Raw genomic sequence first — 27,111 nt, forward strand, 5'->3', positions numbered from 1 at the left:
CTTAAAATCCACATCTTTGACCAACCTTTTGGGCACTCCTAACAGCATCTCCTTTGGCTCAGCATCCACTTTTTGACTACACCTCTGTGGAGCATCTTGGATTGCTTTTCAATGTTAAAGTTGCTACATAAATGCAAGTTGTTATTGTTGTTGCTGTTGAGTCAACACTACAAAGTTTCTATCCACCAAAAATTCTCACCTTCACGTCAGCTGGCATTCACAAGTACACTTTCTCGGTTCTTTCTCATTTCAACCAGTATGTTCCTGTCAGCTGTTGCTCCTTCGATGCTGATATTCAAATAGCAACTCTCCTGCCCAACTTCAGCTTTGGCTCCAGCTGCTGTTTTTAAATCTCCTCTCTCTGTATCTATCCCACTGGGCTGTCCTTGATATTAAATCAGAAATGGAAGCCTGGGCTGAAGTTGTGAGGGAAAGTTGCCATTTAAATATCACAACTCTGTGAGAGCTGACAGGACTGTACAGGCCTAATGCTGCGAAGTCCTTCATTTTTGAAGAAATTGCTCTGTCAGGAGGAAGCCTGACGGAAGATACGACTTCTGCATCAGATGCCTGGCAGCCTACTTTTAGCCCTGAACAGGGACCTCGATTTCTCATCTTATATGTGAATTTATAGTCATTTTTTTCTTACTATTTAAAATTGTAATTTTTAAAAATTAAGAAACGGCTAAATGAAACCTTTTTCTTAACTTGTGTCCAGTCCTCCCTCTGAATAGTGATAGCCAATTTAATTTCACAGTTTTAAAAAGTGCTGATGTCATGTTACAAGTCAGCCCTGCACCCTGACTTTCAGTTTCTAGCGTTCTGGTACATAAATTGTTCATTTACCTTACGTTTCCGAACTTCCTGAAATGAACATGCAGAAAGTGACTTGGTTTGTGCCAATTAGTTTATTAAAGAGTGCTCATAGTTCATTTCAACTTATATTAAGTGTGTAAGAACACTCTTTAAATCAAAGAGTACAAAATAATGTAATCATATTTGGTAGTTTATTAAAAAAATTGTTTAAATCCCATTTACAAAAAGAAAAAGAACTTGTAGTTATATAACACTTTTCATGACCGTACGATGTTCCAAAGCTCTTTACAGCCAATGAAGTACTTTTGAAGTGTAGTCATTGCTGAAATGTCGACAAACGCAGCAGCCAATTAGTGCACAGCAAGGTTCCACAAACAGCAATGAGATAAACGACTAGGTATTTTGTTTTAGTGATGTCCACTGAGGGATAAATATTAGCCAGGATACCAGCAGAACTCCGCTGCACTTCTTCGAATAGTGCCATGGGTCTTTTATTTCCAACTGAGAGAGCAGACAGAGCCTCGATTTACCATCTTATCTCAAAGACGGTCCGTCCGACAGTGCAGCGCTCCTTCAGCACTGCACTGGTCAGCCTAGATTACGTGCTCAAGTCTCTGAAGTGGGGCTTGAATCCATTTATTAAGGAGTTTGCTGTTCAAAGGGGAAGGAGCAGTAATGTTGATGATTTTCCAGGCCATCTCTAATGGTATTGCCACCTCAGTCTCCAATAGAAACTATAGAACAGTGTGCTATCATTATCTTAAAGTCAATCTAAATGTTGGAGAAATTGCCCTGCAATATCATCAGTGAGGTTTTTACAACAGCAGGGCTGCAAGACAGCATGTGAGAACAGCTTCAGGAAGTAGTACTTCAATATAGTTGGGCCATAAATTTACTATAATTCATCAGGTATTACATCACACTGAAAAATAAGAAGTCCTATGCCTGCAATAACTCATAGCAAAATCATTCTTTTCAGAAAAGGGACTTTTATTAAGGCAAGAAAAGGAGGAATTAAAGCCTACTCCAAACATTCGACACATGCCATGCGTTTAGTGGCTCCTCAAAATGCATGTAATTGCAATCTGGTTAATTTTATCCAGAACTGTCCCATTAATTGGTCTTTTAGTTAACAAGTACTAATTTGTTAGAACTGGATTAAATCATGTTTTGCAATTTCAGGCTTCCAATAATTAGTCAATGCTGAATTATTGCCTGCAATATATTTTCAGGATATGGTAACAACCACAAACAGCAAGATTCTGACATAAGCTTTGCGATGATTCTTTTAAGTTTATAACAATATTACATATATCAATCTTCACGATGGCTCAGTGAATTTAACGAGTAAGTATCAGAATCATATAGGCAAGCAGGGTCCAAGCTTCAGTCCCCAGTCTCTGCTGTGTCAGGTGTGCTACTTTGGGCCACGGTTCCCCTGAGAAAGGAAGAGGAATATTAGTTAGGATTCCCACTTTTTGATTTGTTATTCAGCAACCGTTGCTGGAAGTGTAAATGTGTAGATGTTGGATAAGGCCTGGTTCAGGGCCAGGTGTTAACCCCCTCCCACCCCATGATTGAATATCCTGCTGATGTCCACTGTCAAGGTTCAAATATGAATAATATTCACTTTGGAATGGTGCTGGAGGTTGAGCAGTGCTGATGCAATTGTAACCCAGATAACAGGAAAGCCTTCAGGAGAGGAGAGAAGGGAAAAAAGCCCACCAAAATTGTAAAAAATTGCAAAAATGACAAATCTTTACCTCACACTGCTATGAGTTAAACAGTATGCAGTTTGAGTATTTGTTTTAGTAATACAATAAATCTGAAAGCAAGAATTAATTGGAAAATAGGGCTATGAGGAAAGAGGAGGGGATTGGGACTAATTGAATAGCTCCTTCAAAGAGTAGGCACAGGCACGATGGGCCAAATGGTCTCCTTCTGTGCTGTAAGATTCTATTCTATAAAATAACACTCTTATAAATAGATCCAAACAACACATTTTCCATTGTATCCGATTTATATATCATGTATTAATTTAGTCATGCAAAACAACCACACTAGTATGGGCCATCTTTATTTTTGGGTACTTACCATTTCCATTGCAATAATAACTTTTTATAGAAACGATGCCGAGCATTAAAAGAGGAACATTTAAATAAAGTATGTCACAATGACTTGATCTCAAGAGTTTTACACTACAGTCAGCAAGTATGGCGAATAAAGGTTCTACTGCATTAAAGATTCTACTGTATTATTTAAGAAGTAAATTGACAAGTTCCTGATTAATGAAGGAGGAGAAGGACGTAGGTTGGGAATAAAGATAGGCCATGGAGCATGAAGACAAGTACAGACAAGGGAGACCACTTAACTCACAAATTTGTAAACTTCTTGGCTGAATTATGCTATTCAATTTCTGCCAATGTGAAGTGGTTTCAGCTTCATATTGGCACAAACTCTATAGTGAACTGGCCAATAAACAGCCACTGGCACACTTTACCACACTTAAGTTCAATCATTTTGGCAACTGTGCAGAGTGCAAGTCATAAAAACGTAATACAAAAATATTGACTTTAAAACATACCTCACTTACAGTCAGTCGTTACTTATGAACACATTTCCACAGTGAGAGATGCTTTTTCCTAGTAAAATCTAAATTGACACTTTAAGGCAGCCCAAGTGAGAGATGCATGGAATCTGCATGGAACTGGAAAAGCATCATGAGGCATGGGTCTCCTTGCTGCGCGAGTCCAGCATAATGAGGGGTGTTGTGACTTAGTCTGCGGACCTATAGTGTCTCCACAAAGGGAGGAAGGGCGGAAGAAATCGGAAAACAGAAAAAGCTAGAATGCTAGTGGTTGCACACAGACTAGGACTGAGGAGTAGCCTGGGAGCCAGTTGCCTGTAATCTTTCTCACTCAAGATGTGATGCATGGAGGGAGTAATTCAAGGGGGTAGAGAATTATTTATTTTAAGTAAAAGATGGACCAGAAATAGTAATAATGAATTTCCAACTTTTTGTTTTAGCTGGAATGGGGATTGAGGGATGTTTAAAGTGTAAGGCTGCACACTGTGCCTCAATCAGCTAAAGGTCCTCCGCGCCACTATAAAACACACTGAGACATTCTTTACTGTCATTAGTAGATAACAGACGTTTTATGATTGCAGGCATTCACCGCACTTAAAATTCCTGCTTTCAGCAGAACTGAATCAATTACTTTGTTTAATCAATTTACCTATTAGCTGTTTTAAAATGTTTATATACATGTAGTATTAAAATACAATTTTATTTCACTGGTGAAAGCATCCTTCAGAAGTCACTGGAGACAGATGCTTTTGAGTTATGAAATTCAAATGAGATTTCATTCAAGGTACAGAACAATTTCCATTCACAGGTGATTATTCAACATAGAATCGAGCTACAAGCAGACAAGAAAGATTGTTGGTTGGATATCCTGTCTGTGCTGTTAGCTGATTTCAGGCTGGGTAGTTATAGAAGCACTACAATTAGGCTCGAGGTCCCTGGGTTAGTGAAGGGGAAAAATCTACCAGGATTCCGTATTGCTAAACAATTACTGCCAGTGAAAAAGTAAATGAAATATACATATATATATTGCATTTATATAGCAATCCATCTCATTGTCAAAGTATCTCGATGTGCTTCACACAGTGAATTACTTTTGAAGTGAAATGTAGGTGAACAAGACAGTCATTCTGTAACCGCACCATCAAATAAACAGTAATGAATGACCAGTTAATCTGTTGTTTTAAAAAAACTTTAACTTTTTATCCACAGTTCAGGAAGGTTCTTGTATGTGGGACAAAGGTTGACAAATGTGTGCCCTTGACAGACGTTACACGCTGAACAGCCATTTGCTAAGTGGTTATCTTAAACACTGTGGAGTAGATTTTTGTCTTAACTACCTGGTTGGTAATCTGACAGAGCACAGATCACCTGCCCATTGTAGAACCGACCTGGGTTTCCTAACAGGCGAGCGATCCGCTCTGCCAGCTTACTGTCTGGGCAGTGAAGACAGATGTACCTACGTGTTTCAAAAGATTATAATTGGTAACGGTTATTTACACAAAGGAAGCTAAATTGGGATCCGGATGCAATCTAATTTAACATTCTGTTCAAATAAAACTTCCTCTGTTCAATTTGTAAGAACCTGGAGCAAGTCACATTTTTAGTACAGTATTTTGCCTTTAAGCCAATAAAATGAGGCTTGTTTGTTAACTGTGCAAGCATGTGTACTTCTGTACACATGCTTGCACAGTTTGTAGAGCTGGCTGTTCCAAATAATGATCTTGAAAGCCAAGAAAACATGTTTAGATGAAAGGGGCAAACCGCAAAAAATGTGTTCAGAGTTGTTTTCACTGGCAGAAAGAAGTTATGTAATGGATAACACTTTGTGCACTGTATTTAAGCCCTAGCACAAGGCATCGCAGAGTTGCATCAAAAGCTATTGTATCAGTAAGCTTCCACATGCTGAGTTTCTGGCTGGGGGTGTTGAAGCCAGGCACTTCTCCAAATGGAAAGAGAGGAAAAACAGGGCGTTTGTCATTCCCCTGGCTACTAACATGCTCCTCATGTTTGTCAGTTTCAGAATGGCTTTAGCAGGGTCCTGGGAGCAGCTTGCTCACCCTGACTCTCAAACCATTCATGGAGTGGAAGATACGAAAAGGAGCAGAGAAAAAGTAGGGATTATATAATTTTGCAGAAGCCACTTTTTGTGAACTCTAGTGATTGTGAAAATTTTCCAATATCTCCACTCACTTATGATGTAACTAAATAGAACATACTGCTAATACATTTAAATGCATAACCATTTATGGTGCCAATCTGACAGCTACAATAAAATGAAACCTCTTCATATTTGTTGGACTTTAAACTAAAAAGCGGGGGGGAGGGGAGGGTTCAGATGAGGGGAAGTTTAGAAAATCTAAAGAGAAAAGTCAAGGCCATAGAGCAGTGTAGGCGATTTGGGTAAAGATAAGCAAAGTGTGGCAGGAAGAGACAGAGAGTTTAACGGTAATAGTGCATCAGTGAATAAGGTCAAATCGGGGAAAAGTAGTAAGAAGTTAAAATTAAAGGCATTATATCTCAATGCACGAAGCATTCGTAACAAGATAGATGAATTAATGGCACAAATACAGATAAATGGGTTTGATCTAGTAGCCATTACTAAGATGTGGTTGCAAGGTGACCAAGTTTGAGAACTAAATATTTCAGGGTACTTGACTTTTCAAAATGACAGACAAAATAGAAAAGGGGGGGGGGTGTAGCCCTGATAATAAAGGATGACATAAAAACAGTAGTAAGAAAGGATCTTGGCTTAAAAGATCAGGAAGTAGAATCAGTATGGGTGGAGATAAGAAATAACAAGGGGGGAGTAGATTATTGGCCCCCTAACAGTAGTTATACTGTTGGACAGAGTATTAATCAAGAAATAAGAGCTTGTAACAAAGGTAATGCAATAATCGTGGGGGACTTTAATCGTCTTATAGACTGGGCAAATCAAATTGGCAAAAGTAGTTTGGAGGACGAGTTCATAGGATGCATTTGAGACAGTTTCATAGAACAATATGTCGTGGAACCAAACACGGGACAGGCTATTTTAAATCTTGTCTTGTGTAATGAGACATGGTTAATTAGTAATCTCATAGTAAGGGATCCTCTGGGGATGAGTGATCATAATATGATGGAATTTCACATTGAGTTCGAGAGTGACGTACTTAAATCTGAAACTAGAGTCTTAATCTTAAACAAAGCCAATTACATAGTTGTGAGGGGCGAGTTGACGAAGGTGGATAAGGAAATTAGATTAAAAGATATGACGGGAGATAAGCAATGGCGAACGTTTAAAGAAATATTTCATACTTCTCAACGAATATACATTCCATTGAGAAATAAAAACTCCATGGGAAAAGTGATCCATCCATGGATAACTAAAGAAGTTAAGGATAGTATTAGATTAAAAGAAGAGACTTATAATGTTGCCAAGAAGACTAGCAAGCCTGAGGATTGGGAGAGTTTTAGAAACCAGCAAAGGATGTCCAAAAGATTGATAAAGAGGGAGAAAATAGAATATGATAGTAAACTAGCAAGAAATATAAAAACAGATTGTAAGAACTTCTACAAGTATGTAAAGAGGAAGAGAGTAGTGAAAGTAAACATGGGTCCCTTAGAGGCTGAGGCAGAAGAAATTATAACGGGGAATAAGGAAATGACAGAGGCGTTAAACAAATATTTTATATCTGTCTTCACAGTAGAAGACACAAAAAACATACCAGAAATAGTGGGGAACCAAGAGTCTAATGAGAGTGAGGAAATTAAAGTAATTAATATCAGTAAAGAAAAAGTACTGCAGAAATTAATGGGACTAAAAGCCGACAAATCCCTTGGACCTGATGGCCCACATCCCAGGGTTCTAAAAGAGGTGGCTGCAGAGATAGTGGATGCATTAGTTGTGATATTCCAAAATTCTCTAGATTCTAGAATGGTCCCAGTGGATTGGAAGATAGCAAATGTAACACCGCTATTCAAGAAAGGAGGGAGAGAGAAAACAGGGAACTATGGGCCAGTTAGCCTGACATCAGTCGTCGGGAAAATGCTGGAATCCATTATTAAGGAAGTGGTAACAGGGCACTTAGAAAATCATAAAGGGCATGATGTTAGCCTGGAAAAACAGGTAGGTTGGGGGCAGGGGGGGCAGTAAAAATTACAACCATCTAAAATCCGCCCCCAACCCGCACATTTCCGGTTTTCATGGTGGCGGGACGAGGGGTGAGCAATCAACCCATTCTCAGCAGATGGGTTGCTCATTAAAAGCTTTCAAGGAGGCTGCTGGCCTCCATTTTGACAGCTTTTTTGATTTCAGCTCCTGGGGGCCAGAATTCCTGGGACTTCTCTTCATGCCATGTGAGAGGAAGCAAGAAGGTGCGAAACTGCAGGTAAGTGCCTTTATAGCACCGCTTGTGGGCCTGGAGGATCAGGAATGCTTCCCCCAGGCCCAACATACCTGCAGCGACCGCCCCCCCCCCCTCACAACGATCGCCGATGTCCCCCAATGATTGCGCCCCCACCCCAATGATCGCCTACCCATGCTCCCAGCCTCCTCACTCAGTGACTGCCCCCCCACCCCGAGAGACAGACATTCCCCCCACCGATAAACCCCCGAAGACTGACCACCGACCACCCCCGATGACTGACCCCTGATGACCCCCAATAACTGACCCCCCATAACTGACCCCTATCTCCCCGCAATGACCCCCGATCCCCCGATGACTGACCCCCAATTCCCCCCGATGACTGACCCTGCCCTCCCTCCCCTTCCAACCCATCTAACACTTACTTGAAGATGTCCTCTTCCTTGCTCATCTCCCGTCCGACTGAGGCCAGCCTGTCAATCAGGCCAGCCTGCCAGGCAGAAAAACGTCAAAAAAAATAACGTCCACACGCCAAAATCGTAAGGACGTTCAGGAAACCCATACTTCCAGGTTTCCCATCTGCAATTCAAACCCCCCCCAACCCTTCCTGGCTCCGAGCTAAACTTATGCCCCATATGATTAGGCAGAGTTAGCAAATCATGTTTGAAAAATCTATTAGGGTTTTTTTAAGGATGTAACTAGCAGGGTAGATAAAGGGGAACCAGTGGATGTAGTATATTTGGATTTTCATAAGGCATTCAATAAGGTGCCACACAAAAGGTTGTTACACAAGATAAGGGCACATGGAGTTGGGGGTAATATATTGGCATGGATAGAGGATTGGTTAACGGACAGAATACAGAGAGTAGGAATAAATGGGTAATTTTCAGGTTGGCAGGTTGTAACCAGCGGGGTGCCACAAGGATCAGTGCTTGGGCCTCAGCTATTTACAATCTATATTAATGGCTTAGATGAAGGGACCGAGTGTAATGTATCCAAGTTTGCTGACGATACAAAGCTAGGTGGGAAAGTAAGCTGTGAGGAGGACACAAAGAGTCTGTAAAGGGATACAGACAGGTTAGGTGAGTGGGCAAGAAGGTGGCAGATGGAGTATAATGTGGGGAAGTGTGAGGTCATTCACTTTGGTAGGAAGAATAAAAAAAACAGAATATTTTTTAAATGGTGAGAAACTATTAAATGTTGGTGTTCACGGAGATTTGGATGTCCTTGTACACGAAACACAGGAAGTTAACATGCAGGTACAGTAAGCAATTTGGAAGGCAAATGGTATGTTGGCCTTTATTGCAAGGCGGTTGGAGTACAAGAGTAAGGAAGTCTTGATGCAATTGTACAGGGCTTTGGGCGGACCACACGTGGAGTACTGCGTACAGTTATGTTCTCCTTACCTAAGGAAGGATACACTTGCCTTAGAGGTGGTGCAATAAAGGTTCACTAGATTGATTCCTGGGATGAGAGGGTTGTCCTATGAGGAGAGATTGAGTAGAATGGTCCTATACTCTCTGGAGTTTAGAAGAATGAGAGGTGATCTCATTGCAACATATAAGATTCTGAGAGGGCTTGACAGGGTAGATGCTGAGAGGCAGTTTCCCCTGGCAGGAGACTCTAGAACTAGGGACCATAGTCTCATGATAAGGGAACGGCCATTTAGGACTGAGATGAGGAGAAATTTCTTCACTCAGAGGGTTGTGAATCTTTGGAATTCTGTACCCCAGAGGGCTTTGAATGCTCAGTTGTTGAGTATATTCAAGGCTGAGATCAATCGAGTTTTGGACTCTAAGGGAATCAAGGGATATGGGGATCGGGCGGGAAAGTGGAGTTGAGTTCGACGATCAGCAATGATTTTACTGATTGGTGGAGCAGGCTCAAGGGGCCGTTTGGCCTACTCCTGCTCCTATTCCATTTGTTCTTAGCAGAACTGCAGGAATGTTACAATGGATTATTTTTTATTGGGAAACCAAGGTGAATCACCAAATCCCACAATGCACGACACCATCAAGGTGAACAGAGAAGAAGAGAAAATAAGGTAAATCTAATATACATTCGGTGACACCAAGCTTGGGTGTTAAAAATCTTGATTGTAGGAGGAAAGACTGAGAGAATAATAACAACAACAACTTGTGTTTATATAGCCCCATTACTTTTAAATAAAGGTCTCAAAGTGCTTCAGAGGTGTAAGGAAAAAAAGTGGGGTGATCAGGCAAGTCCCAGTAAGCCCCAACCCTATTAATTATTTTCCAGAATGATTACTTTACCTTCCGAATGCTGTGGTCACCTCTTCTTTCGCACGTCCATCTATCGCCTTCTTGAAGGACTATAAAGAATCAGTCTTCATCACTTTCTCTCGAACCCTGTTCCACAGGTCGATCAACCACTGGGACATCGAACCTCACTCCCCGCTTTCTCACTTTATAATGGGTGGCCCCTGCTTCTCCCTATCCACTATCTGTTGTCACGATGTCCTTTCCTTTAATATTCTTAATTATCTTGATCCCTTCCAACTGAAGATAGCATTTATAACAAACATTTGAAGTGAAATTTCCTAACGTGTAGCAACTAAAACTAAAAATAGCACTGGAAGAAGCTGTGCGGGAGATCGCCTCTTTCATGAGAAACACTCTGAATGAAGTAGATGTGGTCACTCTGTCACTCAAGAAGTGGAAGTAGGGCCAACCTAGATAAAACTGTGGAGTGACAAGCCCATCTGTTCAAAAAAGGGAAATGGGAGCAGAAAATGAGGGGAGCAGATCAAACCTGCATTTCTTGCACTGTGCACTCCTCATCTCAGTTGCATCATTGGAGAAAGGTACTAAGCAGAAGCAAAGCAGTTTTCCACAGGAAGGTGAGGGAATACACCAGAGAAGGTAAGCCTATCAAATACCTTCTATTCCACCCAACCAAATTTTTCTCCTCCTCCTTCCCTGAAGCCAACGATTCATAGTGTTGACAGCTCATTGGCACCTTGCCCAATTAGTCATTCTTTAATGTGGGAGCCTGGATGATGAGCATTAGCAGGCTATTCCACAATGGGCAGCATCACTTCCAATACTGATCATATCCTCACGCAGCATCCACATCATAGTGTCATAAGAGGTACAGCACAGGAGGAGGCCATTTGGCCCATCGTTCCTGTGCCGGCTCTTTGAAAGAGCTATCCAATTAGTCCCATTCCCCTGATCTTTCCCCATAGCCCTGTACATTTTTTTTCCCTTCAAGCATTTATCCAATTTCCTTTTGAAAGTTATTATTGAATCTGCTTCCACCACCTTTTCAGGCAGTGCTTTCGAGATCATTAGAACTTGCTGTGTAAAAAATGTTTCTTTATGTCGCCTCTGGCTCTTTTGTCAATCACCTTAAATCTGTGTCCTCTGGTTACCGACCCTTCTGCCGTTGGCAACAGTTTCTCCTTATTTTTCTGTCAAAACCGTTCATAATTTTGAACACCTTTATCAAATCTCCCCTTAACCTTCTCTGTTCTGAGGAGAACAACCCCAGCTTCTCCAGTCTCTCCACATAACTGAAGTCCCTCATCCCTGGTACGATTCTCATAAATTTCTTTTGCATTCTTTCTAAGGCCTTGACATCCTTCCTAAAATGTGGTGCCCAGAATTGAACACAATGCTCCAGCTGAGGCCTAACCAGTGTTTTATAAAGTTTTAGCATAACTTCCTTGCTTTTGTACTCTGTGCCTCTATTTATAAATGATGTGGAGATGCCGGTGATGGACTGGGGTTGACAATTGTAAACAATTTTACAACACCAAGTTATAGTCCAGCAATTTTATTTTAAATTCACAAGCTTTCGGAGGCTTCCTCCTTCCTCAGGTGAATGTTGTGGAAATGAAATCCTCGAAATGAAATCGCATTTATAAATCACAGAACAATGCTTGGTGATTACAGACAGTCTTTTCAACTGCCCGTTGCCAAGGCAATCAGTGTGCAGACAGACAGGTGTTACCTACAAGGTCTCCGAATATACAAATCACCAAAAAAAAACAGAGATAGAGAGGTAGAAACATAGAAAAGACAGCAACTGACCCGTTATATTAAAAACAGATAACATTTGTTCGCTGATGGGGTAACGTGTAGCGTGACATGAACCCAAGATCCCGGTTGAGGCCGTCCTCATGGGTGCGGAACTTGGCTATCAATTTCTGCTCAACGATTTTGCGTTGTCGTGTGTCTCGAAGGCCGCTTTGGAGTACACTTACCCGAAGGTCGGTGGCTGAATGTCCTTGACTGCTGAAGTGTTCCCCGACTGGGAGGGAACCCTCCTGTTTGGTGATTGTTGCGCGGTGTCCGTTCATCCGTTGTCGCAGCGTCTGCATGGTCTCGCCAATGTACCGTGATCTGGGGCATCCTTTCCTGCAACGTATGAGGTAGACAACGTTGGCCGAGTCACAGGAGTATGAACCATGCACCTGGTGGGTGGTGTCCTCTCGTGTGATGGTGGTATCTGTGTCGATGATCTGGCATGTCTTGCAGAGGTTACCGTGGCAGGGTTGTGTGGTGTTGTGGACGCTGTTCTCCTGAAAGCTAGGTAATTTGCTGTGAACGATGGTCTGTTTGAGGTTGGGTGGCTGTTTAAAGGCGAGTAGTGGAGGTGTGGGGATGGCCATAGCGAGGTGTTCGTCGTCATTGATGACATGTTGAAGGCTGCGGAGAACATGGCGTAGTTTCTCCGCTCCGGGGAAGTACTGGACGACAAAGGGTACTCTGTTGGTTGCGTCCCGTGTTAGTCTCCTGAGGAGGTCTATGCGATTTTTCGCTGTGGCCCGTCTATTTATAAAGCCCAGGATCCCATATGCTTTTTTTTTTACAGCCTTCTCAACTTGCCCTGCCACCTTCAAAGATTTGTGTACACACACTCCCAGGTCTCTTTGTCCCTGCACCTCCTTTAAAATTGTACCATTTAGTTTATATTGCCTCTCCTCATTCTTCCTACCAAAATGCATCACTTCACACTTCTTTCTGTTAAATTTCATCTGCCATGTGTCTGCCCATTTCACCAGTCTGTCTATGTCCTCCTGAAATCTGTTACTATCCTCCACATTGTTTACTACATTTCCGAGTTTTATGTCATCGGTGACATTGAAATTATTCCCTGTATACCCAAGTCATAATATATATCAAAAACATGGATGCATTTTTCAGAAGAAGTCACTGGATAAGTGATCAGGTATGGGAACACTGTCCGATTATTTTTCCCTCCCCAGCTTCGGTCGTTTAGACCAATTGTTGCATCCCGTGACTGTCCGAGCTGAAATCAAATGTTGGACCTTCTCTATCCGCACAGCTCACTGTCACCCAGGGAGTTAATTTGCCCACTGAGCATCACATACCTGCAATTGCGTGGCGAAAGCATTGACCTGGCAGGGACCCGAAACAAATTGCATGTGGGCTCTCTCGGGTAGGGTAAGGCATGTGGTAGAGGAAGATGGTGATCCGTATCAAGATACAAGCTGAACATTTACAGGTCAGACTTCTGAGATTCTTTCAGTGCCACCTATTTTTATTACCTTTATTATAATGTGTTGTTAAGGATTAAAGTTCACACATTACAACAGATTTGAAACAAATAATAAGAGTGTATATGAGGAGGCTGTAAACGAGAATTAGAATATACTAGTTAATCTGTGGTGTTGTACAGAGGGAATCAAAGTTTAATGCAGGTGAAATGAGGGTGAGGAATAACTGAAGCAGAGTATTCATGCATGATTAACCTCCTTTTTAAAAGTCATATCTTTTGTCCTTCTGTTTATATATGTTGATACTATATTATTTATAGCTGAATAGCAAAGGGACTGAATTGGAACTTTTGCCTGATAACTTTTGATCATTTTCTGAGATTTTCGTCCTCTGGAGGACGCTTCTTGAACAGGAAGTTATGAATCTTTCCTGAATAAATGTAATTATTTTTGTGTTAAAATTGCTGCAGTTTCAGTATCCAGAAACCTTAAGAACAATATTGATTTCAGAAAAAAATGAAGAGTTTTGAGTCATAACTAGATGTTTTCTGTTGTCAGATGATTACTTCTACTTGAGTAAAGTGCGAATCTCTCTGCCTGTTATGAAGAGCACAGCTCCTATGTACAATGGTAAGATGCAGGATTTCATGCACAACCCCCACATTACTAATTTCTGATCTTGTCTGTAACAATGGGATGAGATTACCTCTCCATTTTCCCTGTTACGTCCCAGTGTGATTATCCTTCAGTCCAAGTTGGGGGGTGGGGGAAGAAGCAGAGCCATGGACACCATTGATGTTACTTTATGATTGACAAATAGAATGTGCACTTGCACTAAATTCAGGCTTTTTAATTCTTCGCAGAAAGGGTGTTATATTAGAAAAAAGCTCCATTTACAGGTCCAGCTGAGAAATGGGTAACTGTGCTTCCAGGCAGTGCTGTAGGAGCTCGAGCTACCAGTTTGCCATTTAAAAAAATATTAGTTTTTCCCTCCAGTTTTCCTCTTTGAGGCTTAGTGCTACTCTACAGCTTCTCTTTGATTGGTATTGGAGGCATTTTAAACTGACTTCTCCATAATGACTACTACCACACACTTCACAGTAAATGCACTTGATCACTGTGAGTTAATCCAGCTGAAAGCTCACTTGAGTACTGACAAAACTCATGCCAACTACGGCTGGTGGGTCGGAGCAATAATTAATCCTGGCACTTAACATTGCAAGGATCTGTTTAGGGAGAAGATTTTGCTGTAATTATTGGGTGACATCTCTCACAAATCTTTAACAGATATAATTAAAAGACTCAATAAATTAGAAAGTATGTGCCAGTAGTTATTAAAAACAAATGAAGTTTAAATTTGGGAAGGATATGCATTTTAAATGGACAATTAAGCCATTTTGTCTTTGAGGATTTCAAGTCGCGTGCATAATTAATCAGCCTCTTCAGTTCTGTTGATATGACAGCCTATTACACCCAAAGGCAAATAATCTATTTTCTGATTAGATTTAAGTGATTTAGGATTGTAGAGATTACAGCGGAATCGTTTGTGATCAAAAAGGAAGTGAAAAGCACAAAGTAGTGAATGTTGTTTTCTTTCTTTATACACTGCCATGAATACGCTTAGAAAAAGGAAATTCAGCAGACTTAAGGGTGCATTTATACTACACCTGTAGCGTTAGCAGAGGTGGTTTCACTCTGTACCAGCATTGTAGTTTTAGTATAAATGCATTCCAAATCCGGTGTCAGAACACTGGAATAAAGTGAATAATGCTGGAGGAGTTAGTCTCACTCCACTTCACTTCAGAGTTTGTTTGCGTTTTCACACCTGATTTAAACTACAACTTTAGCATTGGTGTACTATGGTTTTGGCTTTGTGCCGATGTTAGAATTGTCTCTTGTGAGTGGCCCATTAATATATCCAGACCTCAACTATATATGGTAGACCTTGGTTAGCTGAAAGATGGATTCCCATAAAGAATGATTTTTTTTTTGTTTGCCATCCAGATTTCTCAGGCATTACACCGTATAAAAGCACAGACAACATGACGTTCAGGTTTTCAATACATCCCAAAGTGTCAGCCTTGGCTGTGACAGCACACTCGGATCTGAGTCAGAAGGTCAGGGGTTCAAGTCCCACTCCAGAGACTTGATCGCATAATCCAGACTGACATTTCAGTGCAGTACTGAGGGAGTGCTGCACTGTCAGATGAGACGTTAAACCCATGGTATTATTCAAAGGAGAGCAGGGGAGTTCTCCCGGTGTCCTGGGCAATATTTATCCCTCAACCAACATCAGTAAAATAGAATATCTGGTCCTATATCTCATTGCTGTTTGTGGGACCTTGATGTGCGCAAAATTGGCTGCTGCGTTTCCTACATTACAACTGTGACTACACTTCAGAAATACTTAATTGGCTGTAAAATGCTTTGGGACGCCCTCGGGTCATGAAAGGTGCTATTTAAATGCAAGTTCTTCTTCTCTCTGAAACGGCTCCTTAGTGTGATCATAGAACACAGTAACCCCAGTATTCTACTTTGTAAGGAGTGTGAAATGATTTTATTTATGGACTTCTAAGGATAATCATCAGATCTGTCAATATTGCGGAAATGTAAAGAGTGAATTTTATAATTCAAAAACATGAGGCAGATTGCAAACCTATTTAGGTTAATTTTTTGAATTAAAAATGACTGAAATTTGCCAACGCATCATGTCATTATTTTTTAAAAAACAAAAATCCATTATTTCGTTCATTTTTATGAAAAACTGAGCTTTCTGCCACCGCACCCCATCCTCATTCTTGTTACTTTTGTTCCTCTTTTAAGGTTTCCCCTGTTGCCCAATTTCAAAATCGGACGATGTGGTTTATGAGTAGACTGTTTGGAAATTGCTATAACTTACTTCTTTGTTATATGCGCCTGGATTTCCACTGGGGGTTCTCCTGATCTCCTGCCTTGACTTTGGCAGAAACCCTGGAGAAACAGCTATTTACGCCGTTTCCCCAGTGTTTCTGCTGCTAGTCCGCTGAAGTTACAATGGGAGATCAGGTCAAGCCTGTGGAAGTTCTCACCCATGGGTGCAGAATTAATAGTTATTAATGTTTTCAATGAATTTCCATCAGGAACAAAGCAAACAATAGAGCTTTAACTATGATCCCACGGACAGATCTGCCCCTTTGTTGCTCTCTATCTGCTGTCAACCCGAATCCAATGCCAATTGACCAATATTCTCCCAAATGTATGCGATATTGTGTAATTATCTTTTATGAGGGGAGAGAAAACAGAAAGCTTGATTCTCCTTCATATCTGCAAGCAACTTACTGCCTCTGTGGGAACTTACCGCATCATCAGCCTCTCTCGCTCAGGGAAAGCTTGTTCATGATGTCTGCAGATGGACTCGTTGGAGAGCAGGAGCATAGGGATTTAATAATTTTGAACCAGTTGTACCACAGGACCAACTTAATGTGTAATTCAGGTTCTTTTGGGGGGAACAAAATAAGATAAACTCCCCCCGTCATTAACAACACAAGGAGACAGGCTCCCTCGGTGGCTCAGTGAGCATTTAAGCCATACGGAACAGGAAGGTTTCAGGTTTGTTCCGTGGTCTGTGCTGATCTCAGCCAAGTTGACAGTATGGTCACTACAACTGGCCTTAGCACCCTTGGTTTCAGGAAGGGGAAAAATATTGCCCAAGGTTCCCACTCTGATCGCTATCCAGTGACCACGGCTGGAAGTGCACATGAGTATTGGTTGAGGACAAGATCAGGTTTGGCTGTGATTCTTCTGTGTTTGAATGGCTTGCCAAAACTCGCTGTCAAGGCTCATATATTAATAATGGCCATTTAGGCAAAGTACCAGAGGACACCTGTGGAACTCGACCCTAGCAAGCAGTCAACTCCTTCATGAGAGGAAGGGAAAGGAGCAATGTGGCAAATAAAATAATTCGACTAACAGCATGAACTCAAGATCTTTTGTTTCTTAACCTGTCCCATTACCACCTTCCTTGCCTTGCACCATCATCCCTTTTGTCATTTAATCACAGTTGCCCTCTACCCTATCACAGACCTTCCCTTTCGTTCTTTCCTCCCCTCCTCTCCCTCCCCACCTTCCCCTGGCTCTGTACTTGCTTAAAAACTTTAACATCTTCCAGTTCTGCCGAAAGGTCTTCGACCTGAAATGTTAACTCTGTTTCTTTCTCCACAGATGCTGCCTCACTTGCTGAGCTTCTCCAGCATTTTCTGTTTTCATTTCAGATTTCCAGCATCCGCAGTATTTTGTTTTTGATGAACTAAAGATCAGCTGTTGAGGAACGCCTTACTGTATTTTTCTTACTACTTAACCTTGCGCAGTTTAAACTGCCATTAAATTTTAGTCGGACGCACCCACTTTGACTGAGACCAACAGAACTTTGCATCGCTGCAGAAAAGTCTTCATCTCTAGTCCTGGCCTGTATTCTACTGCACATCTTCAAAAGGTGTAGGACGGTCTTATGTTTGTTAAACTTTCTACAGCCAAGTTTACTTCATATAATAGGAATAAAAACTGCCATTGAAAGAGAGAGAGTAGCATCATTGCCTAGGATAAGGAATGGTTTCTCTTTAATGTGACACAGTGAAACCTTAAGTGCTATTTTTTCAAATGTTTCTTTTTTAAAAAATAAGTTTAATTTACTGCAGAAAACTATTGTCCTGTAAATAATGTAAATATGTAAATCAGTCTGAGACTACCAGCTACTTGATTATAAACATACAAAATTTGACAGGTAGATCAGAAAATGGATGTGATCATTTCGACAGGGATTAATCCATCAGTACAAAAATCTGAGAGATCTGTACAGACTAAGATGCTGTATTGGCACAGTTAAGAAAAATGTACAATGATCTCCAGTGAAACTTTTGAATTGATTGTCTTTTGGTTTAAATGATATTATTCAGACAGCCTAACACGCGCATCAACAGCAGCTCCATGGAGATTGCACACAGCTTGCTTTATCAATTCATTACAATGCAACAAGATACGCTGTTTAGGTGCTAGGAGTTCTTGGAAGCAGACAGCCAGCCCTCGTACACTCCAAATCGTTGGACATTAGGTGAGTGTGGCAGATTCAGTAATGTCCTTCAGCCTGTAATAACAGCAGGCTTCAGCACAAAGCTTCTAAAGAATTTAGACAATTTAGAGCACGTCAGGGAGCCTTGTGACACAAATTAGAAATACATGGAGAAGAGAGGCTGCCAGAGATTAGACCTGTCAGTGGTGAGTGTTCGCAGACGTGCCTTAGGTTTCATTTGATGCTGGAACATTGCCCAAATAGAAATTCAGGAAGACTACAAATATGCTTTGTAAAATACATTGGACTATTACGATTGTTGAATAAATACCACATTGACCGATCAACTCCGTCCCTCTCCCTCCTATTTCTCATCTACACGCTGTCCCTCAGTGACATCATCTGAAAACATGTCAGATTCCACATGTACGCTGACAACACCCAGCTCTACCTTACAACCACCTCCCTTGACCCCTCCACTGTCTCTCATTTGTAAGGAATCTTACAACACCAGGTTATAGTCCAACAATTTTATTTTAAAATCACAAGTTTTCGGAGATTATCCCCTTCGTCAGGTGAATGAGTGAAAGGTTCTCAAATCGCATATCTTATATTAGGCTGGGACACCATCACACCAATCAAAAGGTGTCGTTGGTGTTCAAACAGGCCAGTCACGGAGAACAGTACGTCCCAGTACACTGAATATACATTGTGTCAATTACACAGACAGAGAGAAAGAGACCCAAATGGCAGAGAGAGAGAGAGAGTATTAAAAACAGATAACTTTTTTTTCCCTTTTGCTTGTGGGGTTACGTGTAGCGTGACATAAACCCAAGATCCCGGTTGAGGCCGTCCTCATGGGTGCGGAACGTGGCTATCAACTTCTGCTCGACGATTTTGCGTTGTCGTGTGTCTCGAAGGCCGCCTTGGAGAACGCTTACCCGAAGATCGGTGGCTGAATGTCCTTGACTGCTAAAGTGTTCCCCGACTGGGAGGGAACCCTCCTGTCTGGCGATTGTTGCGCGGTGTCCGTTCATCCGTTGTCGCAGTGTCTGCATGGTTTCGCCAATGTACCATGCTCCGGGGCATCCTTTCCTGCAACGTATGAGGTAGACAACGTTGGCCGAGTCACAGGAGTATGAACCATGTACCTGGTGGGTGGTGTCCTCTCGTGTGATGGTGGTATCCGTGTCGATGATCTGGCATGTCTTGCAGAGGTTACCGTGGCAGGGTTGTGTGGTGTCGTGGACGCTGTTCTCCTGAAAGCTGGGTAATTTGCTGCGAACGATGGTCTGTTTGAGTTTGGCTGGCTGTTTGAAGGCGAGTAGTGGAGGCGTGGGGATGGCCTTAGCGAGGTGTTCGTCGTCATCAATGACATGTTGAAGGCTGCGGATAACATGGCGTAGTTTCTCCGCTCCGGGGAAGTACTGGACGACGAAGGGTACTCTGTTGGTTGCGTCCCGTGTTTGTCTTCTGAGGAGGTCTATGCGATTCTTAGCTGTGGCCCGTCGGAACTGTCGATCGACAAGTCGAGCGTCATATCCCGTTCTTACGAGGGTGTCTTTCAGCGTCTGTAGGTGTCCATCGCGTTCCTCCTCGTCTGAGCAGATCCTGTGTATTCGTAGGGCCTGTCCATAGGGGATGGCCTCTTTGACGTGGTTGGGGTGGAAGCTGGAAAAGTGGAGCATCGTGAGGTTGTCCGTGGGCTTGCGGTAGAGTGAGGTGCTGGGGTGCCCATCTTTGATGGAGACTCATTTGTCACATTGCTTGTCTGACTGGATGAGCAAAACTTTCCTCCAACTAAATATTGGGAAGACTGAAGCCATTGTCTTTGCAAACTCCATTCCCTAGCCACTGACTCCATCCCTCTCCCTGGCCACTGCCTGAGGCTGAACCAGAACCATTTGCAACCTTGCCATACTGTTTGACCCTGAGATGAGCTTCCGACCACATATCGGCTCCATCATCAAGACTGCCTACTTCTACCTCTGTAACATCGCCCGTCTCCGTCCCTGCCTCAGCTCATCTGCTGCTGAAACCCGCATCCATGCCTTTGTTACCTCTAGACTGGACTAATTCAATACTCTCCTGGCTGGCCTCCCATCTTCCACCCTCCATAAACTTGAGCTCATCCAAAACTCTGCCACCCGTATCCTAACTCGCACCAACTCCCGTTCTCCCATCACCCCTGTTCTCGCTGACCTACCTTGGCTCCCGGTCCGGGAACGCCTCGATTTTAAAATTCTCATCCTTGTCTTCGAATACCTCCATGGCCTTGCCCCTCCCTATCTCTGTAACCTCCTCCAGCCCTACAACCCGCCGAGATCTCTGCGCTCCTCCAATTCTTGCCTCATGCGCAGCCCCGATTTTAATCGCTCCACCATTGGCGGCCGTGCCTTCAGCTGCCTAGGTCCTAAGCTCTGAAATTCCCTCCCGAAACCTCTCCGCCTCTCGACCTCACTCTCCTCCTTTAAGACGTTCCTTAAAACCTACCTCTTTGACCAAGCTTTTGGTCACCTGTCCTCATACCTCCTTATGTGGCTCGGTGTGAAGTTTTGTTTGATAACGCTCCTGTGAAGTGCCTTGGGACATTTTACTACGTTAAAAGCGTTATATAAATGCAAGTTGTTGTTGTTGTAACTACTTAAGATATTTGTGGTGTTAAAATTCTTTCAACAAGTCTACTCCATAACAGTGACAAAATGTGCCTTTAAATGTATACAGTTGAATATTATCAGGAAACCTTTGGAAAATTGCATTTTGCATTCTACAGTCTGCAGAGTACAATTAAGTGCAGTGGGAGTGGGTGGGGGGTGCGGTAGATCTTCCAGATCAGGGATGGTGGGGTACTTTTGGTGGATTTTCCACTGACTTTGCCCCCAACAGTTCCACCTTGCATTTTCCACCAAATCATCTATCACAATGAAGCAACAATTTCTGCTGGTGAAAAAAACTTTCCTCAGAAATAATAAGACATCTAAAGATGCAAATATATCATCATTGTTGTGTCGCTATGAAGTACACCTGACAATATAACTCCAGAGTGAGGTCTCCATCTGACCCTCCAATGTTCAAAGAAAGCAGCTGGTTTCCTCCTTGTACTTTTAATGCATTAAATCTTCAGTGACTGGGGAGCAGCGTGTTGCACCTGTCTGTAAGCCCGAATGTGCAGAGCTGCCTCCTAATGCCATGTGTGAGATTCGCAACTTGGCATGGTCTCAGAGGTCTTGCCAGCTGTGAACCTCACGCTGCATTAACTGGGCTTAGACCGACAGTGCAGTATAACTCCAGAATAAGAATCAACTGCAATAATTGAAAACTGTGGCTATAACTACCAGAAAAAAACCTACTATCTCTGCAAATAATTTCCTCTCCACCGCGTAAGCAGAAACAGCTGAAAAAGGCATCCTCTTCCCCCAACGACTCACCCCCAATGACTCACACAGTTTATTTGGTAAGCAGCTAAACCATACAGATCTAGAATGGCCTAGGTTCGCTGCCCTGCCTATTTCGAATTAGCTGCCCTAAGCAGCAACAGTGATAGGGCAGCTATAGTTGGCCTCAGTGTCCCCAGGTGATGGAGCATAAAATTGGCGAGGTTCCTGCTCCTGTTTGCCATCGATCAGCTCCTGCTGGAAGTGCAAGTGTGTGGACATTGGGACATTGGACATCAACAGGAATGTAAAACTGTTTTATTAATTCTATTTTCTATCGCTTCAAATATTACAATCTTGGCTATCCACATGACTCACTATGTCTTCCAATAATGCAAGTCCTTCAAAAAAATGTCAAGGCTCCTGGGCGGTAATCAGTTGTTTTTGCACAAATTCAATCAATACTTAAAGTTCTTACAAATAATACAGATGCATGTCCTCTGAAACATTAAAAACCCATCATGTACAACTCTGCAACTTTAGTTTGCAGATTGATTTTGTACATTGGAAGTTTGACAATGCATCACAAATGACTTTGCTCAGGCTTTGCAAACGTGCATACATAATAAACTCAAGATGAATATTGTGGTACAGTAGAATTATATGCAGAATGACTGGCATGTACAATACACATTGCTGTTTGCACATTTATGTTAACTGCACAGGTCTGAATTTTTAAAATAGTTATTTGTCCCCTTAGTTATGATCCCTGGCTGACATGTTCACTGCAGATGCCATTTTCCACATTATTTGTGAAATGCATACCTGCTATCCTAGAAAGCTAGCAAAAACTGACAACTTAAATATAGGCCTGAGATTTAAAGCATGTCATTACACAGGCTTTTTAACTTAACGTAGCTGCACACATTTCTTTGCATGTACTGGAGGGAAAATAACAAAAGTATATGAAAGTGTGAAGGGCAAATCCAACTGCTGAATGCACAAAATTGGTGGCATTTTTTTTTGAGAAACTGGGGGCATGCTCCACAGAAAATGTTGAATGTTTACACTGAGAATTATGCATTTTAATTAACTTTAAGCACTTTAATAGTTCACAATTAATAAATTTTGAATTTTTTTTTGAATAAGGACAAACAAAATGGCATTTGAATTTTCAACAGACGAATTAAACCCTCACTTACTTAAAAGTTACCTAAACTATCACTCTCCCACATCCATCCCACCACCCCTCTCAGAGCTCCATTTCACAAAGGCACTCTATCCCCTTTGGACCCTGTTCACAAATACAATGTACCCCATCAAACTCACCACCCTTTCAGAGGGATACATTCTTCTTCTGTCTTCCCAGTTTATTATAGCATTCTTCTCTCCTTCAAAACTAGTTAAGCAGGTGCTCTACCACTCTCCTCTATTCAAGCTGGTACCTCCTCTCCCTCGCACAGCATGCTGGCACTCTACAATACCAGTGAAAAAAATGATTTTAAGTTTCTTTTGAAATGCTGACAAGCTGATGCATGGGTTGGAAAGCTGACTGTCAGCTTTAAAAGCTAATGCTTGGCAGATATGGAAATAGCCTTTACTAACCTTGCAGTATCCTAATTACAGTCCCTATCTAGGAATGATTTACTCCAGTTTTATTCCCACTTTTCTGACACAGGACTATTTACAATATTGGGTCATAGGTTTTCAAACTGGGATATGTCAGGGGGTGTACAAGATAATTAGATGCCTGTCCATCTGGGGCCTGGCATACTGATAGCTTAATAATTCTGTATTCTATATTTTTTCTGTGTTTGTTGACTTATTTGCATATTATTTATGTAGCTGCATACCAATAAAATGCTTTTAGCAATGTTATTACTGTTTGTCTTTGGGTAGCTGATACTATCTTTCGGAAATTGGACAAAGTGTCCTTGTGAGCTAATTGATATTCGCAAGGGATCCCTGGGAGTGTGTCAATATTTACAAGGGTGGAGGGCTCCCAAACAGATAAGTTTGACCATAATAGATTGGAAAATGTCCCTTTTCAGAGCAGAAAACTACTTCGTATTCTACGTGAGAAGAAGAGCTGCATCTTCAGCACTGCTTCAATGTGCTTATCACCATCAGAGAGAGGTTTTGTTTAAACAGTTTCCTGTTGTGGGCCAACTGATGCATTGTTCCTCATAATTGTTGCAGTATGATACTCTGAGATATTTCTGAGGTGTACATTAGCCAAAGTTTTACAACCTTTTATCTCATGACTTGACATGCTGCATCGTCCAGTAACTAACTCAACAGGTTTCACAGAGAGATACCACAGTCTAAACTCTGTGGTTTTCCAGCTTTTAGGATTTTTTACTGTATTACATAGAATTACATAGAATGTACAGCATCGAAACAGGCCATTTGGCCCAACAGGTCTATGCCAGTGTTTATACTCTACACGAGCCTTCTCCCACATCTCTTCATCTAACCCTATCAGCATAACCTACTGTTCCTTTCTCCTTCATGTGTTTATCTAGTTTCCCTTTAATGCATCTATGCTATTCAGATATTTTAGGCTTCAGGAGTAACTAGGATTTTCGCCTCACCTGCCAGAAGTTTCACTTTCCAATAGAAGTGAACAAATTGCCGACGGACAGAAACCTCTTTTCTTTTTCCTAGATCAGTGAAGATCAGAAATTTAAGTTTGATCATAATTAAAAACCGAAAACAATGGGAACACAGCAGATCTGTCAGCAGCTGCAAGATAGATGACAAGTTAGTGCCTTTGATGAAGATCATTTGGCAGTACTGAAGGGTCCTCGCCCTCCCCTTTTAGTTGCTGGCGGATTTGCTCTTTATTTCTAGCATTTTCTGTTTTTACTTCAGTTTTTCTTACAGACTCTTAAATTTTACTGTACATTTAGGCTGTACTTTCCTCTTGTATTTAAACATTTGAAAACATATTTTGCTGTTTGTGCTTGTACTAGATTTATGTCGCCTATGGTTTTCTCTATTTGCATTTACACACGGACTGTTAACCATTAATTTTGTACCTTAGAAATATGGCAGTAACTAACCCATCTTGCAAAACTCTCCTTTCCCCATTTCAGATTTTTTAATTGCGGCAATAAAATCCATTTAAACAAGGCTTTAAGTTTATACAGACTTATAAAAAGACATGCTATGACATTCCACTGATGAAAATACATTGAAAAGCTGCAGGGCCAAAGTGCGAAAAGATAGAAGAGCATGTCATGAGATCCAGAGCGTGTGAATACTTATTCTGCTAAGTAACAGCAAAAAAATTTAATGCGCATTTGTATTTAACTGAAGTTAATTTACTTCTCCCACGAAGGGAAGAAATTCCAAACAAGGATTCAAGTATTAATTCTTCATTGCTCAAGGGAGTCTGGATGGTGTTGGTCCAAGTACTGACCTCTAGTGGAACGGTTCCAGAGCATCTGGGGCCTCAACTATATTCTGCATCATCAGGGCAGCTCAGGGTATGAGAAGAGACCCCATAGTGTGTCTCCAAGGAGTGTGCGAGGGTAAATGACTAGTAAGTTGAAGCTAGCTCCTACAAAATAAGATACATCTTAAAAAGTATGGACAGACAATAAATATTTATCCTGAAATTTCTTTGGAGTTATATTTTCTTCCAGGTTAAATTTAACAAAATAGATGTGTGTAAGTAGAAAGCAAAACCCAGAGAATGTGGGAATGTCACGTTTGTCGTACTACTGAGTCTTGATCTCATGCTAAAAATGTTCATGAAAATTGGTCCAGAACATTCTTGTTCACGCCTAGTTAAAGGCCGATTGTGAGAAACTCTTGCACAATTGCATGAGGAGAGAGGGAATGGGGATATATAAGTGAAAATTGAGTTCCTTTACTTCAGGTCGGACTTAGTTATGTGAAAGGAGGGTAAGATTTCAAACTATCAGGTGGACTGTGAAGGCATTTTGTTTGGGCAATACTGGCAGTGAGGTGTGAACATGGACCTGTGAGGACCTATCTGAGGCAGTCAAAAATTAGTGCGGATTACTGTTCAAAATCAACCTTCATTTTTCACATTCTGGTCCATGACAAGTTTCAGACAATACAAAACTTTTCTTTGTATTTTTAACTGCTCAAGAAAGATTTTTTTTCAATCTGTTACAAAGCATAGGACCTGAGGAGATTAACTGCTGCAGCAGTATCAATGTGACCACATGGATTGTTGCATTGTTTTTGCCACTTTGGGGCAAATTTCATGTCTGCTACACCTGTGTGCCTCAGTTTATGGAGTGCAATGGACCAAAAAAAGGGGCAGAGACCCCTCCCTCCCCTTGGATTGCACATCACCATTTTTATCAGCATTAAGAATGGGGGCAAGATAATGTAATATTATTCTGCTCACTGTTTTGTGACATTCCAGGATGCAGCTTGGCAAGTGCAAGTCATGGCCATATATAATGGGTGTCCAGGGTTACAAGGCAATAAGCTGCAAGTCGAAATTCATTTAAGGGACATAGAAAGAAGACTTTGAGCAGCTGTAAGGCCATTTCTGCACTGTTTGCCTTTATTTTCTATTGACACTTAGGTTTCCGTTGAGCCTTTGTTGTAATTGTTCTGTTTCATCGTTTTTACCAGCTGCTCCTTGAGTGTCACCAATGGGTTTCCCATTGGGTATCGGAGCTTTTTGGAGAAAGAGGAGGAGGACCAATGGAGGCCAAGCAGGTAAAGCTGCACCAGAGATTCTGTGCCTAGCCGCCAGCACTTGCACACTTACATCGACAGACCAAGGTAAGCATGCCTCCCTTTGACAGGGAATTAGTGTATACAGAGACTCATATTCCCAACTGAATCTAAGGCAGCAGACTTGATGGCACAAATGAAATATGTGAACGCCTCACTAAGTGCAAAGCTGAATGTTTCTTCTGAAGCACCCTAATCACACTTTGTCATGCTATCATTGGTTTTGCATAAAAGGAGCCATGCCAGGGTGAGCACTAGCCAACATATCTTGATTGGCCAAACTTGCCAAGATACCACCAACCATACCTTCAGCATTGTTGCACCTACATGACAATGACTGTGGAGAACTGTCTTCTCAAGGTCTGGGTCAGCGGAGAGACTGATGCTGAGCTACGCCATTTGATGCGTTAGAGATTAGGGTTGAATAATAGTTAGGGAAAGAATTTTATGCAAGAGGGCACAAGAAAGTGTAGAAATGCAATTGTTATAGGGGATTCGATAGTCAGGGGGATAGACAGGCCTTTTTGCAACTGCAAACATGAGTCCCGAATGGTGTACATAGAAACATAGAAAATAGGAGCAGGAGTAGGCCATTCGACCCATTGAGCATGCTTCTCCATTCAATATGATCATGGCTGATCATCCATCTCAATACCATATTCCTGCTCTCTCCCCATACCCCTTGATGCCTTTTGTGTCTAGAAATCTATCTAGCTCCTTCTTTAATATAATCACTG

Source organism: Heptranchias perlo, chromosome 30, assembly GCF_035084215.1.
Source record: "Heptranchias perlo isolate sHepPer1 chromosome 30, sHepPer1.hap1, whole genome shotgun sequence".
In the NCBI taxonomy this organism is placed as follows: domain Eukaryota; kingdom Metazoa; phylum Chordata; class Chondrichthyes; order Hexanchiformes; family Hexanchidae; genus Heptranchias; species Heptranchias perlo.